Genomic DNA, 14,528 nt, shown 5'->3' on the forward strand with positions numbered 1-14,528 from the left:
AATTCAACCCTATCTACTTTACATTTGTTTACAACTTGTTAGTAATTGTTTCATTAGTTCACTACGACAATCCATCTTATTTGTGTGCGCGTGACATGCAGTCAAATAATACCGATGTCTTTATTTTCTGAAATTAGCAAATTAGGGATAACTCCGACTTGCCATCCTTTGAGTACGACATAATCCAGGATTCATCCCAACACAAACTTTCTTTTGACGCATGAGTAAAAAACGAGCGAGTCAGATTCCATCATGGATCTAGCTCTCACAGATTGTTTCGAGAATTTCTACACAAACGACTACACTAGCTTACGTGACCACGTAGCCACTCATGGACTTAGCGTCCTTAAAGCTTGATATCCGGTTAACGTGCTATACTCTTCAAGTACAACTGGATATCACACGTAGTGTAGTCCACAGTCACGAGTATACCTTAAGTATCTCATAACTCTCACTATTGCCTTTTAGTGCGTATCACTATGGTTACTCGTATAACTACAGAGTTTATCGCAAATACAATATCATGCCTAGTACAACTCATTATATACAACTAAACTACCAATAATCTGAATGTATTCTCCTTGAGAAATACAATCTCCGTGATTTTTGGATAGTTGTACGTTAGTATCTAACAGTGTCCAAGTCACTTGATTATCATCCTTGCAAGGATTTAATCAACATAATGAGATTGGCTTAGCACTGACCATCCGGTCTTCTCACGATTTTAATCCTGAGGATTAAATCCGCCAAACCCATGCCCTTCATGTCAAATCTCAAATTTAACATGTTTCTGATAGATTTGATTATTTGATCGTTACTACCCACGGTGAGTCTATCGTGTATAAACAAATAGTGATATCATCGTATATCGTATGGCTTACATAGACACACTTGTCACTTTCGTTTATACTAAACTTGTTGGTCATCATTGCATGATCAAACTTCCCATGCCATTGTTAAGGCAACTGTTTCAAACCATAAAATGATTTCACGAGTTACACACTTTCTTTCTATAGCGCGGAACCACAAAACCCTCAGGTCGTTTCATGTCTATTAAGAAAGCGGTTTTACACATCCATTTGATAAACTTCCAAGTCTGATAAATGTTATTTTTATTATTAATTTATGCAGATTCTTTTTATAATTTATTTACAATTTTAGTTAATTTTGTATATTCTTTTATTTATTTTAATAATTAATTTAGTTTGGGCTTTTGGTATTTTTATTACAGTTAGTTTAGTTTTAGTTAATAATTTGTAGTTTTTTTTGTAAGTATTGTTATAACTAGTTTTGCTTTATCCTTATTATTAAGTTATACTAGTAGGTGCACCCGCGCGATGCGCGGCTATATATATAGTATGATATATATACAGTATAATATAATTAGATGAAAAAATATATAGTTTGAAAACCTAATAAATTTGAAATAATAAACTTTGTAATTTTATGATCACTCATGTATTGATTAAAGCTATCTACCACATCCACTGTTGGAGTCAAAATAACACTGTTCTTAAGATATGACAGATCACTTATACCGCGTCGAAACAAAGAGAATGTGTTATCAACAATTGCAGCAATACGATCATCGTCACACTTGAGCAATAAGTGATATGGAATTGTAATATTTGCTTCACTATCAGTTGAATTACCAACTACTCCATCACCTATATTAGCTATCCATTTTGCAAACTGTTTAATCTCTTTAGTCTCAATCTATGATTGTACACTTCTTAGGCGTAGATTCTTAGTTAGCCTAAATACTTTACAAGATCTCCAAAGATATGAGGAATTGATGCTTGCCCCAACAATATCTTGTCTTGTGATTACCTTAATTAATTGTATGAACCTATTTAGCTTTATCAAATATAAATATATATACTATTAATATACATAAAATAATGCGTATTCAGTGAAATACACTGTTACTATACGGTATTAATATACATAATATAATATATCTTTAATAATGGAATATGGGCCATGAATAACAAATACACTATTAATATACACGTAATACATTAATTTTAAAGAATGAAATAGATTTATGTCAAATACATGATTGAAAGAATAAAAGTACATTATGGTATATATCTTATCAAACAATGTATATTTAGTAATTTTAAACATGTAGATTTTGCAAATTATGCCGTGGAAACGTGTTCACCATGCTTGGTGAACACGGTCCCAAACGGCATCGTTTTTACCGGAAAAGAAATTTAGTTAATGTGCTGTTAATGACGTTCCACAAAATTTTAGTGTATGACAATGATTGTGTAGATTTAGTGTATTTAAAATGTACACGATATTCAGAATCCACACAACTAATTGCACAATTATACAACAAAATTTTACACTTAAATAATCAGGCTAATTAATATAATTAAACAATCAGGCCTATCTATATTATAAAACAATACAATATATACTTAAAAATCCAAGCCCAAGCCGGTGGCCCAATCTTATGACCCAATCCAAATTTCTGACCCGACCCAACGCCCTGGAGTATTTAAGCGATTTTGGCTTCATTTCTGATCTAGAGCGGACGCTTCGCCTTCTTTATCCTCTCTCTCCTCTCTCTCGAACATTCTCCCGTTCTCTGTCTCTTGGTCCGAATGTCTCCAATCCAACCTATAATCTCAGCTCTACGACCAATTTTTGGTTGTAGAAGGCTGTAAATGTGTTTGTCGAGCAACTCATATGCCAATAATCGTTCTCTACATCAGTCTTTCACTTGTACTATAAAATCGCGAGGTTGATTTCAAACCCTAATTTCAGAAAACCTATGAGATAAGTTATCTGGTCTATCTATTTTATACTGACTTTTTCGACTAATTATTTCGATTTTCTTGCCTATTTTGTTGTTCATGTTAGTTCAAGATTAGATTAGTGTTTTCCTATGTACATCAAATAGGGTGATTTGGTTCAAAAGCTGTTTATTTAAACTCTAGACCTTTATGCTATATTTTGGTGATTTGGTTCAATGTTCTGTGGATCATGTATGTTTAATTATAGTTCTTTATTAGAAACTGGGAATATAAACTCCTGTTTATTGAGCATGAATTCTGTAGTTCATGTATCCTATCCTAAGTTGGAAACTGATACTAACTAATTTAACAACTACTAATTCTTGCAGCTTAATGCAATTTCAAAAATAATTGATTCAGAAGATGAAGGCTAAACATCAGAAGGTAGTTAAAGAAATGTAAAGACTGTTAATGTAACATGCATACATCAAGTAAGAGTTCTAATTGTACCTTTGTTGTCAATACACTGCTTCTTGATGCTTTGATTTGCCTCATATCGTTGATGTTGTTAGCTAATTTTTGATGGTCAGCATGTATTTGAGATGTATGAAGCCTGATAGTTGCATTATGTAGTTTTCTTATTTTATATTCATTAATTACAGTTGTCAAAAAGCTTTTCACTAAACCATTAACATGATGACAATTCATTTTTTCCTTGAAATTGCTATCAATGTGTGCTACTTAATTTCTTCATTAAACAATTGTGTTCCCAATTTTGCCTTATTTTAGATTATGTAAAGGTTACTCACTTGTTTGTTTTCAGATTTTGACAAATGATGAATCCCAATTCTGATGCCAAATATTTTTCAGTTTTTGATCATTTCAGTTTGTACGTGTACACAGTTGATAGTTAGATGGGCCAAGTCTTCTGTAGTTGTAGTATATTGTGTAAATTTTGTAATTTTTTCTTTTGTTGAAGAGTAATGTAGCTATCAGACAATTTTTGTTAATGGTTTTGTAAACTTAATTTAAAGTTGAAGTTTGGTATCATTCAATAACTTTTTTGACTTGAAAACATTCTTGAAAGTATGTAAATTATAAATTTAGTGATTTTTAAATTTAGATTGTATTTTTTCCAACATCAGTTCTTCCATTTGGAACTGATAGTTGCTAACAAACCATTTTCTTAATTTACTGCTGATTAACCACTGTAACCTAGCATTAGTCCAGATTAGTCTGTTACCCTTTTTTGTAACTTACATTTTTTAAGGTGGACATATGTTTATTTACTTAGAAAACATTCTTTTAAGTATTTTATTTTCAATTTAGTGATTTTTAACATAAGATTATATTTTTTCCAATCAAAGTGGTAGTCATTTTGAACTGATAGTGGCTATAACCAAAACATAAGCTCTATAAGTTATGTAATGGTCTGATAGTCAAACTTAAAATGTAATGGTCTGATAGTAAAATCAATACCATTTATTTATTCTTTCAATTTTTAACTTTATTTTTTAACCAACAGTTTTCTTTAAAGGTCTTTTATAAGGTAGACAGATGTTTTTTGATTTGGAAACATTCTTCTAAGTATTTTCTTTTCAATTTAGGCATTTTGCATTGGGATTATATTTTGATTTAACAAATTCACAATTTTTAGTTAGTTTTTTTTTTTTTTTTTTTTTTTTTTTTTTTTAAAGTCCAGACATGTTTATTCCTGCAAACACAGTTTTTAATTTGTTTTGCACAATTTGTTTTTAATTTGTTATTTTAAAGTCCAGACTTAACAAATTGCAATGTTAATCGTTATATAAATAGATACATATTATAATTTTGTAGTTTGCTTTATGTGATTTTTAATTTTGTGCAGTTATTTTATGTAGACTGTACATCAGCACTGGTTTGTTAACAGCTGATTGTTTTCAATGCAAGTTCTTGACCAGTTTCCATTACACTTGTTCTGTAATGGTCTGATAGTAAAATCAATACCATTTATTTATTCTTCCCGTTTTTAACTTTATTTTTTAACCAACAGTTTTTTTAAAGGTATTTTATAAGGTAGACAGATGTTTTTTGATTTGAAAACATTCTTCTAAGTATTTTCTTTTCAATTTAGGCATTTTACATTGGGATTATATTTTGATTTAACAAATTCACACTTTTTAGTCTGTTTTTTTTTTTTTTTTTAAGTCCAGACATGTTTATTCCTGCAAACACAGTTTTTAATTTGTTTTGCACAATTTATTTTTAATTTGTTATTTTAAAGTCCAGACTTAACAAATTACAATGTTAATCATTATATAAATATATACATATTATAATTTTGTGGTTTGCTTTATGTGATTTGTAATTTTGTGCAGTTATTTTATGTAGATACATCAGCACTGGTTTGTTAGCAGCTGATTGTTTTCAATGCAAGTTCTTGACCAGTTTTCATTACACTTGTTCTGTAATGGTCTAAAAGTAAAATCAATACCATTTATTTATTCTTCCAGTTTTTAACCAACAATTCTTTTAAAGGTATTTTATAAGGTAGACAGATGTTTTTTGATTTGAAAACATTCTTCTAAGTATTTTCTTTTCAATTTAGGCATTTTACATTGGGATTATATTTTGATTCAACAAATTCACACTTTTTAGTTAGTTTTTTTTTTTTTTAAAAGTCCAGACATGTTTATTCCTGCAAACACAGTTTTTAATTTGTTTTGCACAATTTGTTTTTAATTTGTTATTTTAAAGTCCAGACTTAACAAATTGCAATGTTAATCGTTATATAAATAGATACATATTATATTTTTGTGATTTGCTTTATGTTATTTGTAATTTTGTACAGTTATTTTATATAGACTGTACATCAGCACTGGTTTGTTAGCAGTTGATTATTTTCAAGGAAAGTTCTTGACCAGTTTCCATTACACTTGTTCCTTTTTTTTTCTTGGAATCTTTAGAAAATATTTATTTTAGAAACAGGCAACTCGCAAGACTCAAAACAATTTCTTCTAATTTTTTTTTTTGAATATTTCTTTCTTCTATTTAATACAATATATCTCATGTGTTTTTGTTGAAGTTAATAGATGGCAGAAAACATGCACGTTTTCAAAGGTAGTGATAATAGTCAATAAAATAGGCATGGATGTCACTTTACAATGTTCTTTCATTACATGCAGGCTATTTATCTATAAAATAATAGGATATGTGGTTCAAAATGAGAGCCTGATATCCAGAGCTTCCCGAGTAAGTGTAAACTTATTCCCTACTTGTATTTTGAAATTTACAATTTGCATGTGTTTTATATACTTAAATCTCTAATGATCTTATAAGTTAGCTTTACAAAGTAAAGTTGTGTACACTTTAGGAAATAATAAAGTTGTTAGAGAAAAGCTATTGTCAACATAATATTGGTGGCATGTTTTATGACTAATACACAATATTGGTGGCCTGCTTTACGACTATATTCTTCAATAAAGCCCTGATTTTGCCTCAATCACCTCAAGATCATGGAATGTTCTCCTTACATCATTTTACCTACAAAACAATGTATTAATTACATATTGATATTAGAATTGGTAATAAAAATGAAGCTTTAATACCATTTTGGAATTCAAATGTATTCATCTTCACTGCCTTGTTGGAGTACATCATACAACATTTCGAAGTGACAGAAACCAATAGTCTAATACAAAAAATAGATAAAGAAATAGAAAATAAATCAAACATGAATATAGGATTAATTGAAAAAATTAAATTATGTAGCTAATTAGTTTTGTTCACATGTTTGAATTGATGTCAATAGTCTACTGTATGTCCATAGTGAAGCAATGTGATACAACTAATTTGAGTTATATATATTTTACAATTTATATGTAGGTACTGTTTTAATTCTTAGTCTACTGTATGTCTATAGTTAAGCCATGTGATACAGTATTTTTTGTTCCAACTCTAAACAGTAATTAAAATATGATTCTATTTTCTACTTGCACAAGAATCTGTTAAGAAGAGAAGAAGTACCAAAAGGAATCCTTACTCTAGATCCATAGTTGGTGCAACCTTGGAGGTCATTCAGAAGAAGAGAGCTGAAAAACAGAAGCCAGGGATGCTGTTAGGGAGGGCGGGAGGCTGCACTCAGGTACCTTCAATAGTTGCTTCTTTCTAGCTAACAATTTGTGTCTGATCATTCCCATAGGAGTAAATAGATTAGTACAAAAAAACATATTACATTAGTTTAATAACAAAAAATAAATATTATTTAGTATACTATTAGTATAATAAAACAGATTAGTATTAAGAATAAATAAATAAAAAGATTATAAACCAAAAAACTGAAAACAGATTCAATTCAAGAAACAGATTTCTTTCTACATTATGAAGATTACATTGTGAAAGGCATAATGAAAATACCCCATCTAGAGTTCAATTTTTTCTACATTGTGCAATTCATATCATGGAAAACTAAAGTGTTTCTATACTGCATAAATATTTAAAATGAAGGAAGTTCATATAGTAAAACTTTTACAATTATTTCAATTCTTCATTAGATAGAGCTGCTTTAAAATGATATAAAAGAAAACAATGATAATCACCTCTTGTTTGCTGATCTTTCTTTTGTGCTTCAATGTAGATGTAGAGGAAAAGCTGAGAAATTTGAAAAAAAAAATTACATAAACATGATAAAGAGAGATAGAGAAGGATTAAATAAGTGGTAACAACCATTTTTGAAGTAAGGTATGCTCAAAACTATACCTTTAATTCTTCTGAATATACATTGCAATCCTCAACTGCAATGCTTTTCAAGTTCAAGCTGAATGGCTTCCCCAACACCAATGAATACCAGCATGGTCTGTAATCAACTTCCGAATCTCTACCTCATCTATGTACTGAGATGGCATGGTATCTTCGCTGCTGTTTTTTGTCTTTTCTTTGTGTATTTGCAGGTGGTTCGAAGTGGATAGATGGTGAATTTGGGACTGCAGATTGCTATCATGGGAGCTTTATATAGATGCTGAACAGTGACTTTTCGAATTTGAACTGTCTTGGAAATATGAAAGGCTGATCAAAACGTTTCATAGTCCAAGATTACATTCATTATGCTTATGTTCTCGATGTATTTATTATTCTGAATATTGGGTGATGTTCCAAGATAAATTACCTAGAATACTGATATGCAATGTGAACAACAATAAATGCGCACTGATTCATTTAGGCTATTAAAATGGCACCGTTTTCATTGAGCGGGAAAAAATGATTGGCAAAACTTCTTGCTTTATTATAGAGTTAGATAGATTTATTTAAAGTTCTGAGAGACTAATAACTCTTTTAATTTTTACTTTTTAATAAAAATAATTTCCTATATTTATGAGTCAATAACGATATGATGAGGCGAGAAAGGAGATCTGCCATGGCGATCGCATCGAAGGAGAACGGCTAAGCTTTGGAGGAAGAGGCGCACGACCGACAACTAACGCGATTCAACAGATCCGGAAGAATCGCCAATATCCGAGCGAGTTGCAGGGAAGAAGTGCGGAACAGGTTGAGTCTGAGGCAATATAAAAAGAGGGCAATCGAAGGAGGCTTCTTCATCATCAATTTCACTCCGGACTAATTCTGAGGGCAGTGAGCAGCTTAATTTATTTCGATCATCAATTTATCCCGGATCAATTCTGGTCGGTACGGTTGGGTGTTGTTTTCCGGCGGCTTCAGCGAATTTCGTGATTCGACAGTCCTGACAAGTCTCCGTTCGGCACAAGTATATTAGCGAATTCTGGTTAATCTACGTACTTAGCATTTGATTTTTAGGAATTTCGTACTGCATGTTGGATTGAATTGAGGAGCTTTTTACTGCATATTTCTCTTAATGAGATTGTTGTTAATCTTTCAAAGATTTGCTAAGTAATTTGTTCTATGAACTTTTGATGAATTTACCTTTAAAATTCTGTGTTGATTTATGATCCTAAGCTTTTCCAATTTAATTGTTATTTGATTTACTGGTTCCTAGTGATTCATTTGTTTAGCTTCATGAATTGTAATTCAATTGATCTTTATTATTGGTATTTGTCTCTAGTATTTTACATTGTTAAATTAATTGTTTTTCTTGTCCGCCTTTACTTTAGCCTGCGTTTCATTTAGTTTAATCCATGTTGATTGTCGTTTAGTTTAATCTATTTGTTATTATGCATTCTGGTTTAATTTTATTGTTTAACTTCCTAAGTTTAATTGATCGTTATCTTTGGCATTTGATTCTAGTACTACATTATCAAGTCAATTATTTCTTTTAAGTTTAGTTTATTAAATTGCATTGTATCAAATCCTTGTGGGTTCGACCCTTGCTATTGCACCCTATTACTACAGTGATTCGTGCACTTGCGAGGACTATTTAAAATTGTCCATCAATTTTTGTCAGCTCTTAGTGTGTATGCGACTAGTTGTTAATTTCTTTATTTTTATATTTTGAATAACATTGTCAAAACAAATAAAAAATGGTGAAATAGCTTTGGTGAAGAGAAAATTATGACGAGATTGGTGGTGAAATTCTCTTCGTGATGGTTGTTAATTAAGTCTAAACACTTCCACGCTCTTATGAACAACAAAAGGGGCTTGAATACATAGAATGACTCATCGAACAACGTTATTGCACCCTAAACACGAGTTCTGGATTAGTCAAGATTCTCGCATGTCCTTAGGTCGTGTCTGGTTTCCAATTAGCAACCTCGTAACCTTCACAGGGTAGTCGGTTATAAACAACCTTTGTCTTTTCCTTGCCTTAATTAATGGCAAGCCTTCTTGGTTTTTCTTGAAGTTCAGCTTGTCATCCGGTCCCTGTTTAATACTTTAGTGACCAAATGCTTAGTGATGTCCTTCTCTTCCTTGGAATGCATTTGGTTGACTGCTCTCGACGTCGCATGGCGTTTGACGATTTTGTGTGTCACATGTACTTCTTACGGTGCCTTAGAACCATCAGGATCCTTATTCCAAAGTAAGACCTTTATTGCAGGGAAGTTTAGTGCACGACACTTTTCGCGCATCCGTCGCCTCTACTTGACACGTTGAGTCCTTTTCAATAACTACCCTAACACTAACCTAATAAGCATCAACCCTCATGCCACTTAGACGAAACAAGGGGTTTACACCACTGGTAGGGTTTTAGCAAGCGTTCGAAGAGATGGATATAGGTTTAGAGCAATGGCAATGATTCCAAGCTCATAACGATTTAAGGTTTCCAAGGATAAACTAGGTACAAGAGTGAGTAAGGGCATAACGGGTGTTTAATTGCTTTCAAGGATAATCAAGGATTCGAGGCAAGAGTTTCAACAATTAGAAATATCGAGAGGCTGGGATTCAAGGGAGAATGACACTTTAAGCTGGGGCAAAGGGTTCACATGTCGACACGATATACTTACCTCGCACTAGAGATTTAAGAAAAGACGTTGTTCATGCACTACTTCACTACTGGCGTTCTAGTTTTCTTTGCAGGTGGTCTGTTACTCTTTTTCCGGGTCTGTTCCTAAATTCCCCGTTGTAGAAGTTAGATTCGGTGAAGGTCAGCGGTGCTAGCGCAAGCCTCGTTGAGGGTCCTGGTTTTACTTACGGTTAAAGCCTTTCGAGTTTCGAAGTTGAGACATGCACGGGGTGGAACCGTTCTTGCAACCGTACTTTTAGGCCTTCCCAGTTGAATCCCGGTTCTTGCCTATAAGTGGGTCTCTCGTGGATCCACCAAAGGTCGGCCTCGTGTCTGAAGTAGAATGAGGCTATCTTTACGCGGCGTTCCTCTGGGCATTCCACTAACCTGAGGATTTTGTCGAAGGTTCAGATCCATTCGTCGAGGATCGTGGGATCCTCTTCTCCTGAGAAGGTGGGTGGCCGATGGTTTGAAACTTGTCGAGTGACATCCGAGTTTCCATTTGGTGGTGGCGGTGGTCGATTGTTGTTACGGAGGGCCGCGTCGCTCAGTGCCTGGGTGACCTGAGTCAGTTGTTGTAGATTCTGAGCTAGAGGATCGTGCGTGGAGGGTTCGGGGGTCCTTGATTGCCTTCTGTTTGGTGCCATGCTGATGGTCCACAGGGTCAATGTTTATTGTAATGATGAGTTAGTGTGTTGCACCCTTACCTTGATGCGATAAGCGTAGGGGGAGTTCTTAAATTAAATGTAAACAACGAATCAAACCCAAAACAGCAAAGGTGCACTCTAGGCTCCCCACGTCCTTGCTCTTGTTGTTTGTGGGTAACAAGCTGTCAGTTACTATCATGACTAGCAATTTCTGTTCAGCGGTTAGCCATTTCCTGTTTGGCCAGGTGGCCGAGGTGAAACCTTCTTCCTTACCTAGTAGGTACCCGAGGTAATCCTTATACCCCGTGCCTTGGGTACCGATCCATCCCTTCCGGTCATAGTCTGACACACCCGTGGGGGTCAGTCTTAGGAGTTTGGCCAAGCAGCCTTCAGAGAGTACTATCTCTTTGCCTCGGACTTTGGCAGTGATTTTCAACTTGCCACCCCGTTTGACGGCTACCAAGTGGCGATAGAATTCTTTCACCAACTCGGGGTACGTATCTCCTTTGATTGTGAGATAGGTATCCAAAAGCCCTTGGAAATTAAGCATATCAACCAATTCCGGAGAGAATTGGTCGGGTTCGAGGGCTTTACCTTCGATCACCGTGTAGTCGGCGTTGTTCCACTCCGGGGTTCGGATACCAACAGGCTTCTTCGGCATTGTGAGGTCTCCCTAGGTGGTGGTGTTTTTCCGGCGAGTCTCCAGCAAAGCTCCGGCGATGAGACGGCGATCTGCTTGTTTCGGACGGCGAGGGTGCGACTGGCCTGGGCGGTGCAGGCCACTGCGTTGATGGTGGGAACTTGGCTGGTGTGAGCTGCGGTGTCGCGTGGCAGTGGGCGAGCGACGGGCGGCCTGCGGGCGGTGGTGGCAACGGGTCCGTCGCAGGCAGCTTTCGGGCAGTGGAGGTAGGTTGTGCGGGTGGTCGCCGGTGGTCTTGCTGGGCGGTGGTTTTTGGCGGGATGGTTATGGCGTGCTTGGGTGTTGCTGGCGGTGTGGAGAGAGAGAGAGAGAGTGAGAGAGGGTGAGAGAGGGTGAGTGAGGAAGAAGAAGGGTTTTTGATTTGGGGGTTTTGTGGGTTTTAGGGACTTTAGGGGGTTTAAGAAGGGAGTGTTCCCTTGAGGTTTTAAGTAACACTTATAGTTTAGTGGTTAGGAACTTGGTCTTATAAGTGGGAGGTCTAGGGTTCAATCTTGATTAGTAACATTAGTTTTCTTTGTTGTGCATCCTTTGGATCTTCTCTCATCCTTCTTTTGACCGGTCTTCATTGGGTGTTGATTTTGGTGACTCATGGGTTCTTAGGGGATGTTTAGTCATTCTTTTTATGCTAATCTATTTGACTTTGTCTTTTATTTAGGGAGAAGTGTCAAATAGGCCCATGTACTATTGTCAAGTGCTCAATTCCCACCATGAACTAAATTAAATGCTAATTAACCATACTTACCTATTAAATTTGTTCAATTAACATTTTTAGCAGGTAATTGACCTTTTTTTACAGGTTACCAATTTAATTATTAAAAAATAATTTAAAAATTAAAAAAAAAAAAAAAAAAGAATAGAGGCATAGAGCCACCTCGCCGGACAGCTAGACGGTTGACGAGTTGTTCCCCAGCAGCAGCACCAACAACGGTATGTATAATGATCGCGACAATTCTCTGTTCAAACACCACCAATTAAGCTTCGGTTTTGCCGCCGCCGAGACGGCCTCGGAAACATGGGGAAACTGTTGATGATCTATTATGGGACGACGAGAACAATGAGGAGGAGGATTCATATTAATTCCCTGGTGGAGTTTCAAGCTTCAAGCTATGAAGACACATGTTCTGTACTGTGTCCATCAAACATGAACGAACACAGACACAAGCTAGCACAGCAGTTGGAGATGATCTGATCATCTTCAAGAAATTAAAGAGAAAGAGAGAATCAAATTAAATCATGATCGAGTCCTTTCAATTTAATGTATTTTGCAAGAATTCAATTTAATCATGATCGAGGACAGCCACGACTGTCTTTGAAATGGCAGCCACCGGCTGTCCGGCGAGGACAGCCGGTGGTTGTATTATTATTATTTTTTTAAATTTTTAAATTATTTTTTAATAATTAAATTGGTAACCTATAATAAAAGGTTAATTACCTGCTAAAAATGTTAATTGAACAAATTAAATTTAATAGGTAAGTGTGGTTAATTAGCATTTAATTTAGTTAATGGTGGGAATTGAGCACTTAACAATAGTACATGGGCCTATTTGACACTTCTCCCCTTTTATTTATAATAATTTCTAAGTTACTAAACTAAACAAGTGTTTTTACTACGAGGGTGGTTTACAGGGGGTTTTACTGATCACCCTAAGCAGAATTCTTCTCCCTGGTTCCCTTCCGATTGATTTGCGGGGTCCTCGTCTCCTGGGCCACTTTTTCTTCGTCGAAGTTTCCCTCGTCATCAAGATCGGCCTGATCGAGTGCGGCTCATGACGAATACTTTTCCGGGGGCATTGTAATTCCCTTGATTGTTCGCGCCCCCGTGTTGGCCCCTGACTGTAGGGCGCGAGTTTGGGGGTTGAGTGCATTGGAAGGACTTGTGTTCTTCTCCTCCGCAGTTGAAGCATCGCCAGGGGTTTTCCATGCAGTCCTTGCCTCTATGGTCTTTGTTGCATCTCCGGCAAAGGAAGGGTCTCGTATTAGTTTCGTTGTTTCTCAGGGGCGGCCCTTGGCTAGTTGGGTTGCTTGGCCCTGAGTTAGTGTCGTTTCTCGTTCTTTTCACGGGTGGTTCCCCACCTCCTGTGTTCCTTTTACAAATTTGTTCCTGGATTCCATGTTGCAGTAGTTGGATTCGATAGAGGTTGGCGGCACTGGAGTAAGCTTCGTTGAGGGTTCGGGGTCCGCTCACGATTAGGGCTTTTCGGGCTTCGAAGTTGAGGCCCGACACAAACTTTTCTATCTTGGTCGTCTCTGTAGGGACCAATTCGGGTGCGAAACGGGCCAGTTCGAGGAACCGTTTGTGGTATTCCATGACGGTGGCCATCCCTTGTTTCGAGTGGAGGAATTCTTCGTACATGGCTGCTCTTACGTGTGCAGGGTAGAATCGTTCTTGTAGTCGTGTCTTTAGGCTTTCCTAGTTGAATCCTGATTCTTGTCTGTAAGTGGGCCCCTCGTGGATCCACCAAAGGTCGGCCTCGTGTCCGAAGTAGAATGAGGCTATTTCTACGCGGCGCTCTTCTGGGCATTCCACTAACCCGAGGATTTTGTTGAAGGTTCGAATCCATTCTTCGAGGATTGCGGGGTCCTCTTCCCCAGAGAAGATGGGTAGCCGATGATTCGAGATTTGCCGAGTGATATCCGAGTTCCCGTTTGGTGGTGGTGGTGGTCGGTTGTTGTTACGGAGAGCTACGTCGCTCAGTGTCTGGGCGACCTGAGTCAGTTGCTGTAGAGTCTGAGCCAGAGGATCGTGGGTGGTGGGTTCGGGGGTCCTTAATTGTCTTCTGTTTGGTGCCATGCTGATGGTCTATAGGGCCAATGTTTATTATAATGATGAGTTAGTGTGTTGCACCCTTACCTTGATGCGATAAGCGTATGGGAGAGTTCTTTAAATTAAATGTAGAATAGAGTGAGGGGGAAGTTATATAATGATAGGTAGGCTCACAACCTCACCGCGCGTCCTAAGATTCCTGAGTTCTATGTTCCTAAATACCTAGAGTTCAAGCTTAATGTCCTAAAGTCTTGTCTTAAGAGTCTTATCCTAGGGTCAA

General features: G+C 36.2%; 1 protein-coding gene and 1 long non-coding RNA gene across 2 annotated transcripts in view; one reads left to right on the plus strand and one right to left on the minus strand.

The window, feature by feature from the left end:
- The window catches only part of LOC109188368 (putative late blight resistance protein homolog R1A-4), a 98,457-nt gene that overhangs the window by 14,824 nt on the left and 69,105 nt on the right, over positions 1-14,528 (minus strand). The window lies entirely within an intron of this gene.
- Positions 2,545-8,007, plus strand: LOC109188389. The gene is made up of 5 exons (XR_002055398.1): positions 2,545-3,238; positions 5,912-5,978; positions 6,728-6,870; positions 7,363-7,466; positions 7,676-8,007. It is a non-coding gene; the product is annotated as an uncharacterized LOC109188389 (long non-coding RNA).

Source organism: Ipomoea nil, unplaced genomic scaffold, assembly GCF_001879475.1.
Source record: "Ipomoea nil cultivar Tokyo-kokei standard unplaced genomic scaffold, Asagao_1.1 scaffold0193, whole genome shotgun sequence".
Lineage (NCBI taxonomy): Eukaryota > Viridiplantae > Streptophyta > Magnoliopsida > Solanales > Convolvulaceae > Ipomoea > Ipomoea nil.